The sequence below is a fragment of the Mesoplodon bidens genome, assembly GCF_964165515.1.
Source record: "Mesoplodon bidens genome assembly, chromosome: X".
Lineage (NCBI taxonomy): Eukaryota > Metazoa > Chordata > Mammalia > Artiodactyla > Ziphiidae > Mesoplodon > Mesoplodon bidens.
In genome coordinates, this window is record NC_138163.1 from 113402211 (window position 1) to 113423628 (window position 21418).

The 21418-nt window shown below is 40.5% G+C and overlaps 1 protein-coding gene across 2 annotated transcripts in view; it reads left to right on the forward strand.

Annotated features, from left to right (window-relative positions):
• Window positions 1-21418, forward strand: part of TAB3 (TGF-beta activated kinase 1 (MAP3K7) binding protein 3) — a 108206-nt gene that overhangs the window by 23189 nt on the left and 63599 nt on the right. For both annotated transcript variants that reach the window (XM_081222363.1, XM_081222362.1), the window contains exon 2: window positions 20534-20641. The gene's annotated coding sequence lies outside the window, so the exon portion shown is untranslated. The remainder of the gene's footprint in view (window positions 1-20533; window positions 20642-21418) is intronic.

The window sequence follows — 21418 nt, forward strand, 5'->3', positions numbered from 1 at the left end:
CCTCTCCCGTTGTGGAGCACAGGCTCCGGACGCGCAGGCTCAGCGGCCGTGGCTCACAGGCTCAGCCGCTCCGCGGCATGTGGGATCTTCCCGGACCGGGGCACGAACCCGTGTCCCCTGCATCGGCAGGCGGACTCTCAACCACTGCGCCACCAGGGAGGCCCCCTTTTCATTCTTGATACTGGGTATATGTATCTTTTTTTCCTCCTTCTCTTTTTAAAAAGAATTTTACTAGAGGATTAGCAGTTACAGTAATTCTTCCAAAAGAACCAGCTGTGTTGGTGTTTTTTTATTTTGTTAATATGTGCTTTTATATTTATTTTTTTTTAGGATTCCTTTTGCTTTTATTTTTCTAACTTCTTAACAGGGGTGGTTAGGTATTAATTTGCACCCTTATTTCCTTCCTAACATATGCAGTTAAAACTATACATTTCAAGTATGTCTTTACTTGCATCCCATTATTTTTGATATGTAGTATTTCCATTATAACTTCACAACATATCTTAATTTCCATTGTAATTTCTTCTTTGATCAATGGGTTATTTTATTTTATTTTATTTTATTTTTTTTTTGCGGTATGTGGGCCTCTCATTGTTGTGGCCTCTCCCGCTGCGAAGCACAGGCTTCGGACGCGCAGTCCCAGCAGCCATGGCTCACGGGCCCAGCCGCTCCGCGGCATGTGGGATCCTCCCAGACCGGGGCACGAACCCGTGTCCCCTGCATCGGCAGGCGGACTCTCAACCACTGTGCCACCAGGGAAGCCCTCAATGGGTTATTTTAAAGTATATTTTTTAATTTCCAGTAATATAAAAATTTTCTAACTGCATATTTTATCATTGTTTTCTGGTTTAGAGTACTTCCTCTGAGTGATTTCAGTCTTTTAAAATTTCTCGAGATTTACTTTATGGCTCAACATGTGATCAGTTTTTGTAAATATGTAAGACCTTGAAAAGAATATATTCTGCAGCTATTGGATGCAGAGTTATATATATGCCCATCGATCAAATTTGTTAATTGTGTTGTATTATCCTTACTGATTTTTTTGTCTGCTTATTTCAACTACTGAGAGGTATCTTAAAATCCACCACTATGATACTAATGTATGTGTATTTCTTCTATTAGTTCTGTCAACTTTTCCTGTATATATAATTTGAGGTCATGATATCAAGTGCATGTAAATTTTTAGAAACTATTTATTTATTTGGCTGTGTTGGTTCTTAGGTGGGGTACGTGGGATCTTTCGTTGTGGCGTGCAGGCTCTTCTTTGCGGCACATGGGCTTCTATCTAGTGTGGTGCGTGGACTCTCTAGTTCTGGAGTGTGGGCTCCAGAGCGCACAGGCTCAGTAGTTATGGTGTGTGGGCTTAGTTGCCCCGTGGCATGTGGGATCTTCATTCCCTGACCAGGGATCGAACCCACATCCCCTGCATTGGAAGGCGGATTCTTAACCACTGGTCCACCAGGGAAGTCCCAAGTGCATATAAATTTAGTTAATTATGTTCTGGTGAGTTAAACATTTTATCATCCTTGAAGTGACTCTTTTAACTCTAGTGATACTTTTTCTTTGATGTCTGTTTTTTCTGAAACTAATTTAGCTATACCATCTTTATTTTGGCTAGTGTTTGCATGATATATTTTTTTATCTTTTTACTTTCAGCCTTTCTGTATTCTTATGTTTAAATGGGTCTCTTGAAAGCAGCATATGTTTGTAGATTGTTTTTTAAGTCTGATAATCTTTTTCTTTTTTGGGAACATTCAGTCCATTTGTATTTAATGTAAGTACTGACATTTTGAGATTAAGTACAGCCGCACATTTTTGTCCCACCTGTTCTTTATTTTTCTCTTCCTTTGATTTGATTATTTTTATATCAATTTTCCTTTATTGGTTCAGATATCACATATTCATTTTAATTATTTTCATGGTTGCACTCACACTTACAGCATGCATAGGTCACTTATCAAAGTCTAGTGTTAACTGATAGTTTTGTCTTCCTCCGGGTTGAAGCAAGAACGTTAAAATACCTCTGTTCCGTTTACTGATCTGACATACATGCTCTTGTCCTGTAACTTGATATTCTGTATGTATATTTTTCTATGAAAAGCCGTACATATTCTATGTATATAATTTAATGGGTTGGGAGATAAGTTTCTGTACGTATTTTAAACCCCACAGGACATTATTATTTTATACAATCAGTGCCCCATTAGATTTTTCACATGCTTACTTAAACTTTCATGGTTCTTCATTCATTTCTGCATCTGTGACCTTCCATTTTGGGTCAGTTTTTTTTGCTTTATGATTTTTTAGTGAAGTTCTGCTGGATGTGAACTCTGTTTTTATTTGTCAGAAAATATATTTCATTTTCATTCTTTTTTTTTAAATGTATGTATTGTTTTTCAAATTCTTTTCCCATTTAGGTTATTACAGAATATCGAGCAGAGTTCCGTGTGCTATACAATGTGTCCTTGTTGATTATCTATTTTAAATACAGTAGTGTGTATATGTCAATCTCAAACTCTGAATTTTTTTTAACTTTTTATTTTATATTGGAGTACAGTTGACTAACAGTGTTGTGATAGTTTCACTTGTACAGCACAGTGGTTCAGTTATACATATACATGTGTCTATTCTTTTTCAAGTTTTTTTCCCATTTGGGTTGTTACATAATATTGAGCAGAGTTTGGTGTGCTATACGGTAGGTCGTTTCTGGTTACCCTTATTTTTGGCTGCACTGGGCAGCGTGTGGGATATTAGTTCCCTGACCAGGGATTGAACCTTCACCCCTTGCAGTGGAAGCACAGAGTCGTAACCACTGGACCATCAGGGAAGTACTGGTTATCCATTTTAAATATAGCAGTGTGTACATGTCAGTCCCAAACTCTCTAACTATCCCTTCCCCTCACCCTTACCCTTACCCTTGCCCTTACTCTCCTGGTAACCATAAGTTTGTTCTCTAAGTCTGTGAGTCTGTTTGTTTTTTAAATAATTTCATTTGTATCATTTGTTTTAGAGTCTGCATGTAAGCAATATCATATGGTATTTGTCTTGCTCTGTCTGACTTACTTCACTCAGTATCATAATCTCCAGGTCCATCCATGTTGCTGCAAATGGCATTATTTCATTCTTTTTAATAGCTGATTAATATTCCATTGTATATATGTACCACATCTTCTTTATCCACTCATATGTCGATGGACATTTAGGTTGCTTCCATGACTTGGCTGTTGTAAACAGCACTGCAGTGAACATTGGGGTGCCTGTATCCTTTCGAACCATGATTTTCTCCGGATATATGTGTTGGAGTGGGAATGCTGGATCATATGGTAGCTCTGTTTTTAGTTTTTTAAGGAACCTCCATACCGTTCTCCATAGTGGCTGTACCAATTGACATTCCCACCAACAGTGTAGGAGGGCTCCCTTTTCTCCACACCCTTTCCACCATTTATTGTTTGTAGACTTTTTTTTTTTTGCGGTATGTGGGACTCTCACTGTTGTGGCCTCTTCCGTTGCGGAGCGCAGGCTCCGGATGCGCAGGCTCAGCGGCCATGGCTCACAGGCCCAGCTGCTCCACGGCATGTGGGATCTTCCCGGACCGGGGCACGAACCTGTGTCCCCTGCATCGGCAGGCAGACTCTCAACCACTGCGCCACCAGGGAAGCCCTGTTTGTAGACTTCTTGATGATGGCCGTTCTGAATGGTATGAGGTGATATATCATTGTAGTTTTGATTCACATTCCTCTAATGTGTTTCTTCTAGCAGTGTTGTTTCTTCTAGCAGTGTTGAGCATCTTTTCATGCGTCTCTGGGCTGTTTGTATGTCTTCTTTGGAGAAATGTCTATTTAGGTCTTCTGCCCATTTTTAAAAAAAATTTATTTATTTATTTATTTATTTATTTATTTTTTTGCGGTATGCGGGCCTCTCACTGTTGTGGCCTCTCCCGTTGTGGAGCACAGGCTCCGGATGCGCAGGCTCAGTGGCCATGGCTCACGGGCCCAGCCGCTCCGCGGCATATGGGATCCTCCCAGACCGGGGCACAAACCCATATCCCCTGCATCGGCAGGTGGACTCTCAACCACTGCGCCACCAGGGAGGCCCTGCCCATTTTTTGATTGGGTTGTTTGGGTTTGTTTTGATATTGAGCTGCATGAGCTGTTTGTAGATTTTGATCAATCCCTTGTCGGTTGCATCGTTTGCAAATATTGTCTGCCATTCTGAGGGTTGTCTTTTCGTCTTGTTTATGGTTTCCTTTGCTTTGCCAAAACTTTTGAGTCTCATTAGGTCCCATTTGTATATTTTTGTTTTTATTTCCATTACTCTAGTAGGTGGATCGAAGAAGATATTGCTGTGATTTATATCAAAGAGTGTTCTTCCTATGTTTTCCTCTAAGAGTTTTATAATATCAGGTCTTAACATTTAGGTCTTTAATTCATTTTGAGTTTATTTTTGTGTATGGTATCAAAGAATATTCTAATTTCATTCTTTTACATGTAGCTGTCCAGTTTTCCCAGCACCACTTATTGAAGAGACCGTCTTTTCTCCGTTGTATAGTCTTGCCTCCCTTGTTTTAGGTTAATTGACCATAGGTGCTTGGGTTTATTTCTGCGTTTTCTACCTTGGTCCATTGATCTATATCTCTGTTTTTGTGCCAGTACCATACTGTCTTGATTACTGTTGCCTTGTAGTATAGTCTGAAGTTGGGGAGCCTGATTCCTCCAGCTCCGTTTTTCTTTCTCAAGATTGCTTTGGCTATTCGGGGTCTTTTGTGTTTCCATACAAATTGTGAAATTTTTTGTTCCAGTTCTGTGAAAAATGCTATTGGTAGTTTGATAAGGATTACATTGAATCTGTAGATTGCTTTGGGTAGCATGGTCATTTTCACAATGTTGATTCTTCCAATCCAAGGTCATGGTATATCTCTCCATCTGTTTGTATCATCTTTAATTTCTTTCATCAGTGTCTTATAGTTTTCTGCATACAGGCTTTTGTCTCCTTAGGTAGGTTTATTCCTAGGTATTTTCTTCTTTTTGTTGTCATCGTAAATGGGAGTGTTTCTTTAATTTCTCTTTCAGATTTTTCATCATTAGTGTATAGGAATGCAAGAGATTTCTGTGTGTTAATTTTGTATCCTGCTACTTTACCTAATTCACTGATGAGCTCTACTAGTTTTCTGGTAGCATCTTTAGGATTTCTGCATGACACTATTGTCATGTCATCCACAAACAGTGACAGTTTTACTTCTTCTCTGATTTGTATTCTTTTTATTTTTTCTCTTCTCTGATTGCCGTGGCTAGGACTTCTGAAACTATGTTAAATAAAAGTGGTGAGAGTGGACGTCTTTGTTTGTTCATGATCTTAGAGAAAATGCTTTCAGCTTTTCACTGTTGAATATGTTGTTAGCTGTATATATGTTTGTCGTATATGGGCTCTATTAGGTTGATGTAAGTTCCCTCTGCCCACTTTCTGGAGAGTTTTTATCATAAATGGGTGTTGATTTTTTTCATAAGCTTTTGCAGCATCTATTGAGATGATCATGTGGTTTTTGTTCTTCAGTTTGTTGATGTGGTGTATCACACTGATTGACTTTTGGATATTTAAAAATCATTGCATCCCTGTGATAAATCCCACTTGATCATGGTGTAGGATCCTTTTATTGTGTTGTTGTATTCGGTTTGCTAGTAATTTGTTAAGGATTTTTATGTTCGTTAGTGATACTGGCCTGTAATTTTCTCTTTTTTTGTATTATTTTTGTCTAGTTTTGGTATCAGGGTGATGATGGCCTCATAGAATGAGTTTGGGAGTGTTCCTTCCTTTGCAGTTTTTGGAGAAGTTTCAGAAGGATAGGCATTAACTCTTCTCTAAATGTTTGATAGATTTTGCCTGTGAAGCCATGTGGTCCTGGGCTTTTGTTTGTTGGGAGTTTTTAAATCACAGTTTCAATTTCAGTACTTGTGATTGGACTGTTCATATTTACTATTTCTTCCTGGTTCAGTCTTGGGTGATTGTACTTTTCTAAGAATTTGTCCATTTCTTCTAGGTTGTCTATTTTATTAGCATATAGTTGTTTGCAGTATTCTCTTATGATCCTTTGTATTTCTGTGGTGTCTGTTGTACCTTCTCCTTTTTCATTTCTAATTTTATTGATTTGAGCCCTTTCCCTGTTTTTCTTTATGAGTCTGGCTAAAGGTCTATCAATTTTGTTTATCTTTTCCAAGAACCAGCTTTTAGTTTCATTGATCTTTTCTGTTTTTTTCTTCATCTCTATTTAATTTATTTCTGCTCTCATCTTTGTTTAGTGTTGTGTTTGGATAGCTTTCTCTCTCTGTCTCTCTCTCCTTTTTTTGGGTCACCCCACACGGTATGTGGGATCGAACCTGTGCTTCCTGCAGTGGGAACACGGAACCGTAACCACTGGACCGCCAGGGAATTCCTTGCTTTTTCTCTTTTATGTGTGTATTTCTTGTAGATTTTTGGTTTGCAGTTCCCATGAAGTTTTGCTATGGCAGTCTGTATATATAAACAAGATCGTTTTAAGCTGCTGGTCTCTTAATATGAAACGTTATTTCCCGTTTCCTGCATTTGTGCTCTCCTCACCATTGCCGGTTCTGATAACGTATTTGTGTGTAGGTGATTTCCTACCTTTACTGTATGTTTGCCTTTACCATTGAGCTTTCTCATTTGTATATACTTGTTTGTAGTTGTGGCCTTTTCTTTTCCGCCTAGAGAAGTTCCTTTAGTATGTGTTGCAAAGTTGCTCTGGTGGTGTTGAATTCTCTTAGCTTTTCCTTGTCTGTAAAGCTTTTGATTTTTTTGTTGAATCTCAGTGAGAGCATTGTTGGGTATTCTTGGTTGTAGGTCCGTCTCTTTCATCACTTTAAATATATCATGACACTCCCTTCTGGCCTGCAGAGTTTCTGCTGAGAAATCAGCTGATAACCTTATGGGAGTTCCCTTGTATATTATTTGTTGCTTTTCCCTTTTGCTTTTAATATTTTTTCTTTGTTTTTAATTTTTCTCAATTTGATTATTATGTGTCTCTGCATGTTCCTCCTTGGGTTTATCCTGCCTGGGACTCTGTGCTTCCTGGACTTGGGTGACTGTTTCCTTTCCCAAGATAGGGAAGTTTTCAGCTATCATCTCTTCAGATATTTTCTCAGGTCCTTTATCTCTCTTTTCTCCTTCTGGGATCCCTCTAATGTGATTGTTGTTGCATTTAATGTTTCCACAGAGGTCTCTTAGACTGTCTTCATTTCTTTTCATTCTTTTTTCTTTATCGTATCCTGTAGTAGTGATTTCCACCATTCTGTCTTCTAGCTCACTTATCCTTTTTTCTGCCTAACTTATTGTGATATTGGTTTCCTCTAGTGTATTTTTTATTTCAGTTGTTGTATTATTAATCTGTTTGTTTGTTCTTTAGTTCTTCTAGGTCTTTGTCAAACATTTCTTGTATCTTCTCGATCTGTTCCTCCATTCTTTTTCTGAGATCTTGGATCATCTTTATTATCATTACTCTGAATTCTTTTTTGGGTTGATTGCCTGTCTCCACTTCACTTAGTTGTTCTTCTGGAGTTTTATCTTGTTCCAACACCTGGGACATATTCATCTACTGTCTCATTTTGTCTTACTTTCTGTGATTACCGTTTCCATTCCGCAGGCTGCAGAGTTGTAGTTCTTGCTTCTGCTGTTTGCCCCCTGGTGGACAAGCCTGTCTCAGAGGCTTGTGCAGGCTTCCTGCTGGGAGCAACTGGTTCCTGCCCATTGGTGGGTGCAGCTGGGTCTTGTCCCTCTAGTGGGCAGGGCTGTGTCAGGGGTTGTGCTTATGGGGCAGCTGTGGGCTCAGGAAGACTTTAAGCAGTCTGTCTGCTGATGGGTGGGACTGTGTTCCTGCCCTGTTGGTTGCTTGGTCTGAGGCATCCCAGCACTGGAGCCTATAGGCTGTTGGGTGGGGCCAGGTCTTGGTGAGAAGATGGAAGCCTCCAGGAGGGCACATGCCAATACTCCCCAGAACTACTGCCGCCAGTGTCTTTGTCCCTGCATTGAGCCACAGCAGCCCCCCACCTCTGCAGGAGGCCCTGCAGTACCAGCAGGAAGGTCTGGCCCAGGCTCTTATGAGGTCCCTGGTTCCTGGTGCACACGAGACCTTGTGTTCCCCCTCTGAGAGTGAAGTTTCTGTTTCCCCCAGTCCTGTGGAATTCCTGCAATCAAACCCCATTGGCCTTCACTGCTAGATTCTCTCGGGGCTCCTCCTCCCATTGCCAGACTCTCAGCCTGGGGAGCCTGACGTGGGGCTCAAAACTTTCACTCCTGTGGGAGAGCTTCTGTGGTACAATTATTATCCAATTTGTGGGTCACCCACCCAGTGGGTATGGGATTTGATTTTATTGCGATTGTGCCCCTCCTACCATCTCACTGTGACTTCTTCTTTGTCTTTGGATGTAGGATATCTTTTTTGGGAGGTTCCAGCATTTTTTTGTCGATGGTCATTCAGCAGTTAGTTGTGATTTTGGTGTTTTTGTAAGAAAAGGTCAGCTCACTTTCTTCTACTGCACCATTGTGTCTCCACCTTCTTAATTTTCATTCTTGATGGGTGTTTTCTCTGCAGTGGAATACTTGATTGGCAGTTGTTTTCTTTCTGCTACTTAGGGATTCCATTACATATGTCTTTTAGCTTCCATTTTTGTTGTTGAGAATTAAGCTATCCATGTAACTGTTGCTTCTTTGAAAGTAATCTTTTTCCCCCTCGGGATGCTTTTAACTTTTTCTTTGTCTGCTGATTTTCAGCTAGGAATTCATTGACATCCTTAAATTTGTGATATGACATTTTTAAATCATTTTTGGAAATTTTCAGCCATTCAAATTTTGCTTCTACCCCATAATGTCTTTCCTTTCCTTCTGGAATTCCAATTAACTGTGTCAGATGTTATACCTTCACACCATATCCCCATGTTGCTTATCCTGTATTTATTCTGAGCTTTTTTTCCACTGACTTGTGTCTGATTCAGTGTCTCAACTGTGTCCATTGGCTGTTAAACCTGTTCATTGGATGATTAATTTCAGTTTTTGTATTTTTCAGTAACAAAATTTGTTTGCTTCTTATAAAAACCTGGTATATCACTTTTTATAGTTTCTAGTTCATTGCTGAGACTTTTAAGTTTGGTTTCCATTTCCTTGAACCAAAGTGTTTGTTTCATAATTCCAATATTTGGAATCTCTGTGAGTGTTTGTTGTTTTATGTTTCTGTGGCTTTTGATCTTATGTCTGTTGTTTTCCCATGTGCCCAGTTGTCTTTAATTGTTTTCTGGGCATTGGATTTGAAAAATTACTTGAGAAATCATTTGAGACCAGGATGATATCTTCCAGGAAGGATTTTTTTGGGGGGCGGAGGGTGGCATCTGCTTGAGGGAATCTAGGATTACTTAGTCAAATCTCAGCTTTTGAGATTTCTCTGGGCCAACTGGATGACTCAAGGCTATTTTGCTTTCAATTTATGGACTCTTCAATTTCCGGTTCACCCATATTTCTCAGGTGCAGCCCTTTAGGTTCCCAACATAAGGGTAGCAAAGAGGATTTTCCTTTTGTCCCTCTGGGCCTACCCAGCTGTCAGATACAGTTTAACTTCTGGTTTCTTCTGGATTGTTGTGCTCACCTCTCTGAATTCCAGTCCTTTAATGTATCTGAAAGCACTATCCTGTTGGCTCTTTGATCCTTTAAGAAAGTCATTTCTTACATTTTGTCCAACTTTATTATTTGTCTTCAGTGGAAAGATTGGTTCAAATTACCTAATATGCCATAACCAAGAGAAGGAGTCTTCTCATTGGCTCTTTATGGCAGAACATGATTTTGTCTTGTTTTCTAGGTCAGACTCAGCCCCTAGTTCGCTTTAAATTTTGTTTTATTTTGTTTTATGTAGCTGTACTCACTTGGATAACTTTGCACGTTTTCATTAAAAGGTTACATTGTGTGTGTGTGTGAAATTATAAATAAGTTGTTACCTGATTATTCAGGATTCAGGATTTTAGTCTCTTCCACCTAGGGCAGTTTCTAGTCCTTGACAGTGGACAGGTTTATTGTATTTTAGTTTCAGTTAAAAATAAGTCTCTGGGGCTTCCCTGGTGGCGTAGTGGTTGAGCGTCCGCCTGCCGATGCGGGGGATGCGGGTTCGTGCCCCGGCCCGGGAAGATCCCACATGCCGTGGAGCGGCTGGATCCGTGAGCCATGGCCGCTGAGCCTGCGCGTCCGGAGCCTGTGCTCCGCAACGGGAGAGGCCACAACAGTGAGAGGCCCGTGTATCGCAAAAAAAAAAAAAAAAAAAAAAAAAAAAGTCTCTGGAATTACTTTAAGAACATGAAATCCCTCTTAATTACTATTGAAATTGGGATGTACAATATCAACTGAGTTTTTTTTTCCTGTCATAGAAAAGAATGATTTCCTGGTTATACTATAACTGTCATGACTTCTGTTTTAGTGTACATATTTGTAGACATAATATATATCTGTCCTTGTGAAATAGAAAAAAAGGAGGCAGTTCTGCTGAGATTCTTGCCTGCTGTATTATTAAAGCTCTCGAGCATCCTCTTGAATGAATATGGTGCTTTACAAGTTACAGACGTTTTCCTTCCATGTAAATTAATTCCTACAACATCTTGTGAGGTGTGGTATTAAGCAAAGGATTTGGAAACAAGGCCTAAGAGAGGTTAAGTAACTTGTCTGTGGCTCCACATCTGGTGAGTGGCTTAGGTCGTCTATGATTATTACAGTGATTTCCTTCAGCTGTTGTGGCCTGTTAACGCTTTCCTGTAGATGCTCACTGACTTCCCAGTTTTGTCACGTTATGCTTTCTTCTTTCTGTACACCATGTAATATAATGACCTCATGACTCATGTCCTGAAGATTGAGACAGTTGGGATATTACTCCTTCATATCTCATCCTCACTGCCTCTCAGCCCACCCCATTTCTAGAATATGGTCATACCAGCCCTGGAATTTGGCAACTCCTCTGACCTGTTGGAAAGCTTGCTTTGTCACTAGTCCTTTCTCACCCCCCATGTATAGTCAGTCCCTTTCCGTCTCTACACATGCCTCAGTTTTTCTGATTCTAAGAAAGATGCCTCTTTTTTTCCCAATGCACTTGCCATCTTTCTTGTCACTCTTATGGTTAGACTCAAACTCTCTAACTTACTTACTGGGTATCTTCTGTAAGCCTTTCTTTCTTTTCTAATCACTCTTTATAAGATCCTAGCCAAAATGTTGTTTGTTCTGATCCTCTGAATCTTAAGGAGAGCAAAAAGCTTTTCTGCCTCAGACCATTTTCCTAGCAGTAGAGTCAGTGCTTCTATATGTCTGGTGGTGCTTCTGCTTCTGAATGGTATTCACATCTCATTTTCAACATCCTTGTAATAAAAACCTTGAACAGTTATCTTACATTAGGACTTGTGGATGTCAAATGCCCTTGTTTGCTTGGAGCATGTTCAATTACATACTGTTCAGTTACTACTTGTTAAAGGGTATGAGGATGCCACCTCCTCAAATTTAGTAATACTCCATTTTCTCTTGAGAACTATTGTGTCTGTGTGTGGTTTGTTTTTTTTATTTTGTCCCTGTCCAAGGATTCTTTTCTTGGAAGTTTACTCATTAGTTTTCTCCTGATCTCACTCACAAAACTGTCATGCTTTAAAATGTTGGTAGAATTGTGAGTGGTACCAGTATCTTTTGAATGTCCTATTTCAAACTTTTGCACTTTTCCCTTTTCCTTCTCTTTTAATCCTGCATCTTTTCTGTTGTCCACTTGGATTATTTTTCTTCAGTAAACTTGATTTACATGAATTTATCTCTCCCTTCTCTGAATTTCTTTTGTTATCAGGATACGGAGTACATGTGTTCTTTTTCACCAGCTCAGGAGTAAGCTTTAAGACAGGGCATGGACAATTAAAAAAAAAAAAAAAAAAGACAGGGCATGGGCTTCACCCCTTTGCTTTATCTCTTATTTTTTAAATAAATTTTTAAATTTATTTATTATTTATTTTTGGCTGAGTTGGGTCTTTGTTGCTGTGCACGGGCTTTCTCTAGTTGCGGCGAGGGGGGGCTACTCTTCATTGCGGCATGCGGGCTTCTCATTGCAGTGGCTTCTCAGTTGTGGAGCACGGGCTCTAGGAATGCGGGCCTCAGTAGTTGAAGCTCATAGGCTCTAGAGCACAGGCTCAGTAGTTGTGGCGCACGGGCTTAGTTGCTCTGTAGCATGTGGGATCTTCCCTGACCAGGGCTCGACCCCATGTCCCCTGCATTGGCAGGTGGATTCTTAACTGCTGCACCACCAGGGAATCCCTGCTTTATCACTTATTGCAGGGTCTTGCGTATAATAAGATTCAGTAAATATTTAAGTTTATATTTAACATTATAGTTAATTATAAGTTTTGCTGATAATTATAATTACTAACTAATATAATTATTAATCATAATATTAGTTAATGTTAATTGACGTTTAAATATAATGGTTTTGGCTCTTTAAGGATTTTACCTCTGGACTGCCTTAAGAACCTTCTCAGTAGTTTTATATCTTTAGCTTCTTTTTCTGTGATCTCTGTACAAAAGAATGAAAATCATCAGCTTTTAAGTATTATTTTGAATACATTGGTTTTTTAAAGGACTCTGTCATGACTCCTAGTTGATTGTTTTTATTTTTAAATTTTTATTTGTGAACATTTCCATATGTACACAAATAAAAAGTTCAGTGAACCTCTGTGCTGCAGACATCAACATTTCTCCATACTTCTTTCATCTTCCCCCTATTGCTTTTGTTTTTGCTGAGAATTTATGGTGTATCCAAGACATTATTTCATCCCTAAATAACATGTATCTAAAACAACACATTTTCTTACATAACCACAATGCATTGTCATGTACAACACACCTGGTAATGATTCCTTAATTGTGTATATAATACCTATTAGTCCATGTTCAAGTTCTCCCAGTTGTCTAAAAAAATTTCTTTTGTGGTTGGTTTGTTTGATTTATGCGAGAGTTCAGGTGTTGACAGTCTGATCCCTTCGTGAAGCCCCACTTTTCACCCTAATGCTTTTACTATTCATTGATTACAATTGCATGGAGTAGTTATTAAATTAAAAATTGCCAAATTGTGAGTGTTCTAATTTGGTTACTTCTGCCATTATTAGCTGAAACTTTTCTCTCTGGAAGAACTTTTTCCTCATTCACTAAGGCTAGTTGGTTAAGCTAAAATATCTAGTTAGTTCTTGAGTAGTTAATACCCTCTACTTGGGAAAGAAGACTCTGCTTTCTTTTTTAGCTAGTAAGACTCTTTAGATTATTTCACTAAGGCCTATAGTAAATTACTTTTTTTTCCTTCTTGAGGAAGTTAAAGTTATTCTTGAGTGGTAGATTAGTGATTTTGTGGGTTGGGTTATGGGGAGGGCCTCCCAGTCCTGAGTGAGCAGTTCACGTTCTCTTGAGAAGGTATAGCGGGGTGGGGGGGAGGGTGGATGGTAGGGAAAGGAAAGGAATACAAAGGAAAAAAATTATGCCCCCTTCAACTGTTGGGCTTTGTACTGAGGGTGTGGTGCTCACTTGGGGTGTGGAAATTTCAAACATTCTTCTACTTTCCCAGAGAATAAATTACACTCAATATAGATTCTGTATAGACGCAGTATAGAGTCATTTAAATTTAAGGACGTATGGCCCTTAAAGGGTCTTAGCACAGTTTTGTAATCAAACCCATTCAAATTTTTTTTACATCTTTATTGGAGTATAATTGCTTTACAATGGTGTTAGTTTCTGCTTTATAACAAAGTGAATCAGTTATACATATGTTCCCATATCTCATCCCTCTTGCGTCTCCCTCCCTCCCATCCTCCCTATCCCACACCTCTAGGTTGTCACAAAGCACTGAGCTGATCTCCGTGTGCTATGTGGCTGCTTCCCACTAGCTATCTGTTTTACATTTGGTAGTGTACATATGTCCATGCCACTCTCTCACTTTGTCACAGCTTACCCTTCCCCCACCCCATATCCTTAAGTCCATTCTCTAGTAGGTCTGTGTCTTTATTCCCGTCTTACCCCTAGGTTCTTCATGACATTTTTTTTTCTTAAATTCCATATATATGTGTTAGCATACGGTATTTGTCTTTCTCTTTCTGACTTACTTCACTCTGTATGACAGACTCTAGGTCCATCCACCTCACTACAAATAGCTCAATTTTGTTTCTTTTTATGGCTGAGTAATATTCCATTGTATATATCTGCCACATCTTCTTTATCCATTCATCCGATGATGGACACTTAGGTTGTTTCCAGCTCCGGGCTATTGTGAATAGAGCTGCAATGAACATTTTGGTACATGTCTCTTTTTGAATTATGGTTTTCTCAGGTTATATGCCTAGTAGTGGGATTGCTGGGTCATATGGTAGTTCTATTTTTAGTTTTTTAAGGAACCTCCATACTGTTCTCCATAGTGGCTGTACCAATTCACATTCCCACCAGCAGTGCAAGAGTGTGCCCTTTTCTCCACACCCTCTCCAGCATTTATTGTTTCTAGATTTCTTGATGATGGCCATTCTGACTGGTGTCAGATGATATCTCATTGTAGTTTTGATTTGCATTTCTCTAATGATTAATGATGTTGAGCATTCTTTCATGTGTTTGTTGGCAGTCTGTATATCTTCTTTGGAGAAATGCCTATTTAAGTCTTCTGCCCATTTTTGGATTGGGTCGTTTGTTTTTTTGCTATTGAGCTGCATGAGCTGTTTATAAATTTTGGAGATTAATCCTTTGTCAGTTGCTTCATTTGCAAATATTTTCTCCCATTCTGAGGGTTGTCTTTTGGTCTTGTTTATGGTTTCCTTTGCTGTGCAAAAGCTTTGAAGTTTCATTACATCCCATTTGTTTATCTTTGTTTTTATTTCCATTTCTCTAGGAGGTGGGTCCAAAAGGATCTTGCTGTGATTTATGTCATAGAGTAGCAACCTTGTCTTGTTCCTGATCTTAGTGGAAATGGTTTCAGTTTTTCACCATTGAGGACGATGTTGGCTGTGGGTTTGTCATATATGGCCTTTATTATGTTGAGGAAAGTTCCCTCTCTGCCTACTTTCTGCAGGGTTTTTATCATAAATGGGTGTTGAATTGTGTCGGAAGCTTTCTCTGCATCTATTGAGATGACCATATGGTTTTTCTCCTTCAATTTGTTAATATGGTGTATCACATTGATTGATTTGCGTATATTGAAGAATCCTTGCATTCCTGGAATAAACGCCACTTGATCATGGTGTATGATCCTTTTAATGTGCTGTTGGATTCTGTTTGCTAGTATTTTGTTGAGGATTTTTGCATCTATGTTCATCAGTGATATTGGCCTGTAGTTTTCTTTCTTTGTGACATCCTTGTCTGGTTTTGGTATCAGGGTGATGGTGGCCTCATAGAAGGAGTTTGGGAGTGTTCCTCCCTTTGCTATATTTTGCAAGAGTTTGAGAAGGATGGGTGTTAGCTCTTCTCTAAATGTTTGCTAGAATTCGCCTGTGAAGCCATCTGGGGCTTTTGTTTGTTGGAAGATTTTTAATCACAGTTTCAATTTCAGTGCTTGTGATTGGTCTGTTCATATTTTCTGTTTCTTCCTGATTCAGTCTTGGCAGGTTGTGCATTTCTAAGAATGTGTCCATTTCTTCCAGGTTGTCCATTTTATTGGCATAGAGTTGCTGTAGTAATCTCTCATGATCTTTTGTATTTCTGTAGTGTCAGTTGTTACTTCTCCTTTTTCATTTCTAATTCTATTGATTTGAGTCTTCTCCCTTTTTTTGTTGTTGGTTTTTTTTTTTGCGGTACGTGGGCCTCTCACTGTTGTGGCCTCTCTCGTTGCGGAGCGCAGGCTCCGGATGCGCAGGCTCAGCGGCCATGGCTTACAGGCCCAGCCGCTCCGCGGCATGTGGGATCTTCCCGGGCCAGGGCACGAACCCGTGTCCCCTGCATCGACAGGCGGACTCTCAACCACTGCGCCACCAGGGAAGCCCTCTTCTCCTTTTTTTTCTTGATGAGTCTGGCTAATGGTTTATCAATTTTGTTTATCTTCTCAAAGAACCAGCTTTTAGTTTTATTGATCTTTGCTATCGTTTCCTTCATTTCTTTTTCATTTATTTCTGATCTGATCTTTATGATTTCGTTCTTTCTGCTAACTTCGGGGGTTTTTTGTTCTTCTTTTTCTAATTGCTTTAGGTGCAAGGTTAGGTTGTTTGAGATGTTTCTTAAGGTAGGATTGTATTGCTATAAACTTCCCTCTTAGAACTGCTTTTGCTGCATCCCTTAGGTTTTGGGTCGTCGTGTCTCCATTGTCATTTGTTTCTAGGTATTTTTTGATTTCCTCTTTGATTTCTTCAGTGATCACTTCGTTATTAAGTAGTGTATTGTTTAGCCTCCATGTGTTTGTATTTTTTATAGATCTTTTCCTGTAATTGATGTCTAGTCTCATAGCATTGTGGTCAGAAAAGATAGTTGATACAATTTCAATTTTCTTAAATTTACCAAGGCTTGATTTGTGACCCAAGATATGATCTATCCTGGAGAATGTTCCATGAGCACTTGAGAAAAATGTGTATTCTGTTGTTTTTGGATGAAATGTCCTATAAATATCAATTAACTCCATCTTGCTTAATGTATCATTTAAAGCTTGTGTTTCCTTATTTATTTTCATTTTGGATGATCTGTCCATTGGTGAAAGTGGGGTGTTAAAGTCCCCTACTATGAGTGTGTTACTGTCGATTTCCCCTTTTATGGCTGTTAGTATTTGCCTTATGTATTGAGGTGCTCCTAGGTTGGGTGCATAAATATTTACAATTGTTATATCTTTTCTTGGATCGATCTGTTGATCATTATGTAGTGTCCTTCTTTGTCTCTTCTAATAGTCTTTATTTTAAAGTCTATTTTGTGTGATATGAGAATTGCCGCTCCAGCTTTCTTTTGATTTCCATTTGCATGGAATATGTTTTTCCATCCCCTCACTTTCAGTCTCTATGTGTCCCTAGATCTAAAGTGGGTCTCTTGTAGACAGCATATATATGGGTCTTGTTTTTGTATCCATTCAGCCAGTCTATGTCTTTTGGTGGGAGCATTTAATCCATTTACATTTAAGGTAATTATATATATGTTCCTGTTCCCATTTTCTTAACTGTTTTGTGTTTGTTATTGTAGGTCTTTTCTTTCTCTTGTGTTTCTTGCCTAGAGAAGATCCTTTAGCATTTGTTGTAAGCTGGATTGGTGGTGCTGAACTCTCTCAGCTTTTGCTTGTCTGTAAAGGTTTTAATTTCTCCATCAAATCTGAATGAGATCCTTGCTGGGTAGAGTAATCTTGTTTGTAGGTTTTTCTCCTTCATCACTTTAAATATGTCCTGCCAGTCCCTCCTGGCTTGCAGAGTTTCTGCTGAAAGATCAGTTGTTAACCTTATGGGGATTCCCTTGTGTGTTGTTATTTTTCCCTTGCTGCTTTTCATATGTTTTCTTTGTATTTAATTTTTGACAGTTTGATTAATATGTGTCTTGGTGTGTTTCTCCTTGGAGTTATCCTGTATGGGACTCTCTGTGCTTCCTGGACTTGATTAACTATTTCGTTTCCCATAATAGGGAAGTTTTCAACTATAATCTCTTCAAATGTTTTCTCAGTCCCTTTCTTTCTGTCTTCTTCTTCTGGGACCCCTATAATTCGAATGTTGGTGCGTTTAATGTTGTTCCAGAGGTCTCTGAGAGTGTCCTCAGTTCTTTTCATTCTTTTTTCTTTATTCCGCTCTGCAGTAGTTATTTCCACTATTTTATCTTCCAGGTCACTTATCCGTTCTTCTGCCTCAGTTATTCTGCTGTTGATCCCTTCTAGAGTATTTTTAATTTCATTTATTGTATTGTTCATCGTTGCTTGTTTCATCTTTAGTTTTTCTAGGTCCTTGTTAAATGTTTCTTGCATTTTGTCTATTCTGTTTCCAAGATTTTGGATCATCTTTACTATCATTATTCTGAATTCTTTTTCAGGTAGACTGCCTATTTCTTCTTCATTTATTAGGTCTGGTGGGTTTTTATCTTGCTCCTTCATCTGCTGTGTGTTTTTCTGTCTTCTCATTTTGCTTATCTTACTGTGTTTGGGGTCTCCTTTCTGCAGGCTGCAGGTTCGTAGTTCCTGTTGTTTTTGGTGTCTGTCCCCAGTGGCTAAAGTTGGTTCAGTGGGCTGTGTCGGCTTCCTGGTGGAGGGGAGTACTGCCTGTGTTCTGGTGGGTGAGGCTGGATCTTGTCTTTCTGGTGGGCAGGTCCACGTCTGGTGGTGTGTTTTGCGGTGTCTGTTGACTTATTATGATTTTAGGCAGCCTCTCTGCTAACGGGTGGGGTTGTGTTCCCGTCTTGCTAGTTGTTTGGCATAGGGTGTCCAGCACTGTAGATTGCTGGTCGTTGAGTGAAGCTGGGTGTTGGTATTGAGATGGAGATCTTGGGAGATTTTCGCCGTTTGATATTACGTGGAGCTGGGAGGTCTCTTGTGGACCAGTGTCCTGAAGTTGGCTCTCCCACCTTAGAGGCACAGCACTGACTTCTGGCTGTAGCACCAAGAGCCTTTCGTCCATATGGCTCATTATAATAGGGAGAAAAAGTAGAAAGAAAGAAAGAGAGAGAGGGAGGGAGGGAGGAAGGAAGGAAGGGGATAAAATAAAATAAAAAAAAGTTATTAAAATAAAAAAATACTTATTAAGAAAAAAATTTAAAAAACAAAAAACGGACAGATAGAACCCTAGGTCAAATGGTGAAAGCAAAGCTATACAGACAAAATCTCACACACAAGCATACACATACACACTCAGAAAAAGAGGAAAAAGGGAAAAAATAATAAATCTTGCTCTCAAAGTCCACCTCCTCAATTTGGGATGATTCGTTGTCTATTCAGGTATTCCACAGATGCAGGGTACATCAAGTTGACTGTGTAGGTTTAATCCGCTGCTCCTGAGGCTGCTGGGAGAGATTTCCCTTTCTCTTCTTTGTTCTCACAGCTGCTGAGGTTCTGCTTTGGATTTGGCCCCGCCTCTGCGTGTAGGTCTTCTGAGGGCGTCTGTTCTTCACTCAGACAGGACAGGGTTAAAGGAGCAGCTGATTCGGGGGCTCCCGCTCACTCAGGCCGGGGGAGGGAGGGGCACGGAGGGCGGGGCGAGCCTAAGGCAGCAGAGGCCAGCGTGACATTCCACCAGCCTGAGGCACGCCGTGCGTTCTCCCGGGGAAGTTGTCCCTGGATCCCGGGACCCTGACAGTGGCGGGCTGCACAGGCTCTTGGCAGGGGAGGTGTGGAGAGTGACCTGTGCTTGCACACAGGCTTCTTGGTGGCGGTAGCAGCAGCCTTAGCGTCTCATGCCTGTCTCTGGGGTCCACACTGATAGCTGCAGCTCGCGCTGTCTCTGGAGCTTCTTTAAGCAGCGCTCTTAATCCCCTCTCCTTGCGCACCGGGAAACAAAGAGGGAAGAAAAAGTCTCTTGCCTCTTCGGCAGCTCCAGACTTTTTCCCGGGACTACCTCCCGGCTAGCCGTGGCGCACTAACCCCTTCAGGCTGTGTTCACGCCGCCAACCCCGTCTTCTCCCTGAGATCCGACTGAAGCCCTAGCCTCAGCTCCCAGCCCCGCCCCGGCGGGTGAGCAGACAAGCCTCTGGGGCTGGTGAGTGCCGGTCGGCACCGATCCTCTGTGCGGGAATCTCTCCGCTTTGCCTTCCGCACCCTTGTTGCTGTGCTCTCTTCCGCGGCTCCAATGCTTCCCCCTCCGCCATCCCCCGTCTCCGCCCACGAAGGGGCTCCTAGTGTGTGGAAACCTTTCCTCCTTCACGGCTGCCTCCCACTGGTGCAGGTCCCGTCCCTATCCTTTTGTCTCTGTTTTTTCCTTATTCTTTTGCCCTACCCAGGTACGTGGGGAGTTTCTTGCCTTTTGGGAGGTCTGAGGTCTTCTGCCAGCGTTCAGTAGGTGTTCTGTAGGAGTTGTTCCACGTGTAGATGTATTTCTGATGTGTCTGTGGGGAGGAAGGTGATCTCCGCATCTTACTCTTCCGCCATCTTCCCCTAGATCCTCCAAACACATTCAAATTTAATGACTAGTATTTCATGCGGAGCTGCAAGGACCCCTGATGGTTTGCCAGGGCTGCAGCTAAAGTTCTTGCCAGCTTTCTCTGAGGCCAAAACCTCAGAAAAGCTTTGGCCATCCCCTCTGCTGCTGTCAGCTCTGCCTTAGGGACTAGAGGTGACTGTCTAGGAAGGGGAGCAGGGTGGCTCAAGCCACCTGCTGGCGGTAGCAGGTTCACTTCTTGGTGGCGGTAGCAGCAGCCTTAGCGTCTCATGCCTGTTCACTCAAGGTGAACTTTTTGTTATTGACTGAACATAAACTTCATTCACTGAAATTTCAGGTAGTAAAGTTATACAAATGGCTGCTTTACTTTCTCGTGACCTTTTATTTGTATACTGTATCACTTGCTCATATGGCCTTCCTTAAGCCTTTCACAGTTTGAATGTTACCACTTTGGCCTTTCGTTTATCTAGGACAGTGTCTTCAGCCTTTTCTTGAAGTTTTTTTTACCATGAATTGTTGCTGCGTGTCAAACTGGACAAGGTATTTTAGTTGAAGTTTCACCAGTTGAAACATTGGAGGTAAGGAATGTTTATCTGTGTGTTTGTGTATTTTTGTAGTTATATTAGAGCAGGTTAGTTTTTTGAAAACGAATCTGTATTGCTGTTAACATGTTTGTTTACTCCACCCCCTCGCCCCCATCTCTTGTACGTATAAGAGCAAGTATGAAAAAATAGAAGATAGATGTCCAGGTAGTTTCATATGTTTAAATTTAGGCCCTAAATCAGGACCCAAAGCAAGTTCTTTGTACAGTTTATTTACTATTAGAAACTTTATCAGCAAATGAAAGAGTAACTTAGCAGTTGATTTTGAATAAAAGGGGCTAATCTTACCCAGGTCCCAGACCCCCAGTGGTTGGATCTGGTGGAGTTTGAAAGACCTGCCCCAAAGTGTAACAGGGTGTGCGTGCATATGCTGATTTTCCAACTTCCTGGTTTTTATTGTAATATTTCTTAGTCTAAGATACATGATCAATAAATGAGTAGTATAGGGCCTCCCTGGTGGCACAGTGGTTGAGAGTCCACCTACCGATGCAGGGGATACGGTTTCGTGCCCCGGTCCGGGAGGATCCCATATGCCGCGGAGCAGCTGGGCCCGTGAGTCATGGCCACTGAGCCTGCGCGTCCGGAGCCTGTGCTCCGCAACGGGAGAGGCCACAACAGTGAGAGGACCGCGTACTGCAATAATAATAATAATAATAATAATAATAATAATAATAATAATAATAATAATAATAATAAAATAAATAAATGAGTAGTATAGATGAAAAGCTTAGTATTATGAAAAAATAAGGGTAT